General features: G+C 47.2%; 3 non-coding genes across 3 annotated transcripts; all 3 read right to left on the bottom strand.

Annotated features, from left to right (window-relative positions):
* Positions 1-1,841: 1,841 nt before the first annotated feature.
* On the bottom strand, positions 1,842-1,913 carry trnap-agg (transfer RNA proline (anticodon AGG)). Its single transcript has one exon. It is a non-coding gene; the product is annotated as a tRNA-Pro (tRNA).
* A 529-nt stretch (positions 1,914-2,442) lies between these two features.
* Positions 2,443-2,514, bottom strand: trnap-agg (transfer RNA proline (anticodon AGG)). Its single transcript has one exon. It is a non-coding gene; the product is annotated as a tRNA-Pro (tRNA).
* Positions 2,515-3,497: 983 nt separating this feature from the next.
* On the bottom strand, positions 3,498-3,569 carry trnap-agg (transfer RNA proline (anticodon AGG)). The gene has a single exon. It is a non-coding gene; the product is annotated as a tRNA-Pro (tRNA).
* Between the last annotated feature and the right edge of the window lie 1,431 nt (positions 3,570-5,000).

Genomic DNA, 5,000 nt, shown 5'->3' with positions numbered 1-5,000 from the left:
TACGTTTGGAAAAGGACTGATTTGGGAATAGAACAGCAGCCCTCTTTGCCAGGTTACCTCTTTCAACAGCATACTGTAATGGGCTCGTCCAGGAATTGAACCCAGGACTTCTGGCACCCTATGCGAGAATCATACCCCTAGACCAACGAGCCATGTTGAAGTTGCTGCTTCGATTGATCTTTTTGTTGTCACAAAACATGCTTAGACAAAGGCTCCCTGCACCCTAAGCGAGAATCATACCACGAAACCAATGTGCCATGTTCTGGTTGCTGCTTTGATCGATTTGTTGTCGCAAAACATGCTTAGACATAAACAGCTGGAGAAACTTCCGCAGCAAATCACACCGATCTACGTTGGGTAAAGGACTGATTTGGGAATAGAACAGGAGCCCTCTTTGCCAGGTTACCTCCTTCTACAGCAATGGGCTGTAGAAGTAATGGGCTCGTCCGGGATTTGAAACCGGGACCTCTCGCACCCTAATCGAGAATCATACCCCTAGACCAACGAGCCATGTTCCAGTTGTGCTTTGATTGATCGATTTGTTGTCACAAAACATGCTTAAACAAAGGATCCCTGCACCCTAAGCGAGAATCATACCACGAGACCAACGAGCCATGTTCTGGTTGCTGCTTCGATCGATTTGTTGTCGCAAAACATGCTTAGACATAAACAGCTGGAGAAACTTCCGCAGCAAATCACACCGATCTACGTTGGGTAAAGGACTGATTTGGGAATAGAACAGGAGCCCTCTTTGACATGTTACCTCCTTCATCAGCATACTGTAATGGGCTCGTCGAGATTTGAACCCGGGACCTCTCGCACCCTAAGCGAGAATCATACCCCTAGACCAACGAGCCACGTTCTAGTTGTTGATTCGATTGATCGATTTGTTGTCACAAAACATGCTTAGACAAAGGCTCCCTGCACCCTAAGCGAGAATCATACCACGAGACCAACGAGCCATGTTCTGGTTGCTGCTTCGATCGATTTGTTGTCACAAAACATGCTTAGACATAAAGAGCTGGAGAAACTTCCGCAGCAAATCACACCGATCTACGTTGGGTAAAGGACTGATTTGGGAATAGAACAGGAGCCCTCTTTGACATGTTACCTCCTTCATCAGCATACTGTAATGGGCTCGTCGGGGATTTGAACCCGGGACCTCTCGCACCCTAAGCGAGAATCATACCCCTAGACCCACGAGCCACGTTCTAGTTGCTGATTCGATTGATCGATTTGTTGTCACAAAAAATGCTTAGACAAAGGCTCCCTGCACCCTAAGCGAGAATCATACCACGAGACCAACGAGCCATGTTCTGGTTGCTGCTTTGATCGATTTGTTGTCACAAAACATGCTTAGACATAAAGAGCTGGAGAAACTTCCGCAGCAAATCACCCCGATCGACCTTGGGTACATGACAGATTTGGGAATAGAACAGCAGCCATCTTTGCCAGGTTACCTCTTTCAACAGCATACTGTAATGGGCTCGTCCAGGATTTGAACCCAGGACTTCTGGCACCCTATGCGAGAATCATACCCCTAGACCAACGAGCCATGTTGTAGTTGCTGCTTCGATTGATCTATTTGTTGTCAAAAAACATGCTTAGACAAAGGCTCCCTGCACCCTAAGCGAGAATCATACCACGAAACCAATGTGCCATGTTCTGGTTGCTGCTTTGATCGATTTGTTGTCACAAAACATGCGTAGACAAAAAGAGTTCGAGAAACTTCTGCAGAAAATCACCCCGATCTACGTTTGGAAAAGGACTGATTTGGGAATAGAACAGGAGCCCTCTTTGCCAGGTTACCTCCTTCTACAGCAATGGGCTGTAGAAGTAATGGGCTCGTCCGGGATTTGAACCCGGGACCTCTCGCACCCTAAGCGAGAATCATACCCCTAGACCAACGAGCCATGTTCTGGTTGCTGCTTTGATCGATTTGTTGTCACAAAACATGCTTAGACATAAAGAGGTGGAGAAACTTCCGCAGCAAATCACCCCAATCGACCTTGGGTAAATGACAGATTTGGGAATAGAACAGCAGCCCTCTTTGCCAGGTTACCTCTTTCAACAGCATACTGTAATGGGCTCGTCCAGGATTTGAACCCAGGACTTCTGGCACCCTATGCGAGAATCATACCCCTAGACCAACGAGCCATGCTCCAGCTGCTGCTTCGATTGATCGATTTGTTGTCACAAAACATGCTTAGACAAAGGCTCCCTGCACCCTAAGCGAGAATCATACCACAAGACCAACGAGCCATGTTCTGGTTGCTGCTTTGATCGATTTTTTGTCGTAAAAAATGCTTAGACAAAAAGAGCTGTGAAATTTCTGCAGCAAATCAGCCCGATCTACGTTTGGAAAAGGATTGATCTGGGAATAGAACAGGAGACCTCTTTGCCAGGTTACCACCTTCTACAGCAATGGGCTGTAGAAGTAATGGGCTCGTCCGGGATTTGAACCCGGGACCTCTCGCACCCTAAGCGAGAATCATACCCCTAGACCAACGAGCCATGTTCCAGTTGCTGCTTCGATTGATCGATTTGTTGTCACAAAACATGCTTAAACAAAGGATCCCTGCACCCTAAGCGAGAATCATACCACGAGACCAACGAGCCATGTTCTGGTTGCTGCTTCGATCGATATGTTGTCGCAAAACATGCTTAGACATAAAGAGCTGGAGAAACTTCCGCAGCAAATCACACCGATCTACGTTGGGTAAAGGACTGATTTGGGAATAGAACAGGAGCCCTCTTTGACATGTTTCCTCCTTCATCAGCATACTGTAATGGGCTCGTCGAGATTTGAACCCGGGACCTCTCGCACCCTAAGCGAGAATCATACCCCTAGACCAACGAGCCACGTTCTAGTTGTTGATTCGATTGATCGATTTGTTGTCACAAAACATGCTTAGACAAAGGCTCCCTGCACCCTAAGCGAGAATCATACCACGAGACCAACGAGCCATGTTCTGGTTGCTGCTTCGATCGATTTGTTGTCGCAAAACATGCTTAGACATAAAGAGCTGGAGAAACTTCCGCAGAAAATCACACCGATCTACGTTGGGTAAAGGACTGATTTGGGAATAGAACAGGAGCCCTCTTTGACATGTTACCTCCTTCATCAGCATACTGTAATGGGCTCGTCGGGGATTTGAACCCGGGACCTCTCGCACCCTAAGCGAGAATCATACCCCTAGACCCACGAGCCACGTTCTAGTTGCTGATTCGATTGATCGATTTGTTGTCACAAAAAATGCTTAGACAAAGGCTCCCTGCACCCTAAGCGAGAATCATACCACGAGACCAACGAGCCATGTTCTGGTTGCTGCTTTGATCGATTTGTTGTCACAAAACATGCGTAGACAAAAAGAGTTCGAGAAACTTCTGCAGAAAATCACCCCGATCTACGTTTGGAAAAGGACTGATTTGGGAATAGAACAGGAGCCCTCTTTGCCAGGTTACCTCCTTCTACAGCAATGGGCTGTAGAAGTAATGGGCTCGTCCGGGATTTGAACCCGGGACCTCTCGCACCCTAAGCGAGAATCATACCCCTAGACCAACGAGCCATGCTCCAGCTGCTGCTTCGATTGATTGATTTGTTGTCACAAAACATGCTTAGACAAAGGCTCCCTGCACCCTAAGCGAGAATCATACCACGAGACCAACGAGCCATGTTCTGGTTGCTGCTTTGATCGATTTGTTGTCACAAAACATGCGTAGACAAAAAGAGTTCGAGAAACTTCTGCAGAAAATCACCTTGATCTACGTTTGGAAAAGGACTGATTTGGGAATAGAACAGGAGCCCTCTTTGCCAGGTTACCTCCTTCAACAGCATACTGTAATGGGCTCATCCTGGATTTGAACACGGGACCTCTTGCACCCTAAACTAGAATCATACCCCTAGACCAACGAGCCATGCTCCAGCTGCTGCTTCGATTGATCGATTTGTTGTCACAAAACATGCTTAGACAAAGGCGCCCTGCACCCTAAGCGAGAATCATACCACAAGACCAACGAGCCATGTTCTGGTTGCTGCATTGATCGATTTTTTGTCTCAAAACACGCATATTCAAAAAGAGCTGGAGAAACTTCTGCAGCAAATCACCCAGATCGACGTTGGGTAAAAGACAGATTTGGGAATAGAACAGGAGCCCTCTTCACTAAATAACCTCCTTCAACAACTTACTGTAAAGGGCTCGTCCGGGATTTGAACCCGGGACCTCTCTCACCCAAAGCGAGACTCATACCCCTAGACCAACGAGCCATGTTCTGGTTGCTGCTTTGATCGATTTGTTTTCACAAAACATGCTTAGACATAAAGAGCTGGAGAAACTTCCGCAGCAAATCACCCCGATCGACCTTGGGTAAATGACAGATTTGGGAATAGAACAGCAGCCCTCTTTGCCAGGTTACCTCTTTCAACAGCATACTGTAATGGGCTCGTCCAGGATTTGAACCCAGGACTTCTGGCACCCTATGCGAGAATCATACCCCTAGACCAACGAGCCATGTTCCAGTTGTGCTTCGATTGATCGATTTGTTGTCACAAAACATGCTTAAACAAAGGATCCCTGCACCCTAAGCGAGAATCATACCACGAGACCAACGAGCCATGTTCTGGTTGCTGCTTCGATCGATTTGTTGTCGCAAAACATGCTTAGACATAAAGAGCTGGAGAAACTTCCGCAGCAAATCACACCGATCTACGTTGGGTAAAGGACTGATTTGGGAATAGAACAGGAGCCCTCTTTGACATGTTACCTCCTTCATCAGCATACTGTAATGGGCTCGTCGGGGATTTGAACCCGGGACCTCTCGCACCCTAAGCGAGAATCATACCCCTAGACCAACGAGCCATGTTCCAGTTGCTGCTTCGATTGATCGATTTGTTGTCACAAAACATGCTTAAACAAAGGATCCCTGCACCCTAAGCGAGAATCATACCACGAGACCAACGAGCCATGTTCTGGTTGCTGCTTCGATCGATTTGTTGTCGC

Source organism: Osmerus eperlanus, chromosome 23, assembly GCF_963692335.1.
Source record: "Osmerus eperlanus chromosome 23, fOsmEpe2.1, whole genome shotgun sequence".
NCBI classification, from domain to species: domain Eukaryota; kingdom Metazoa; phylum Chordata; class Actinopteri; order Osmeriformes; family Osmeridae; genus Osmerus; species Osmerus eperlanus.
Note: the sequence above shows the minus strand (reverse complement) of the source record. Positions and strands in the feature narration are given on the sequence as shown.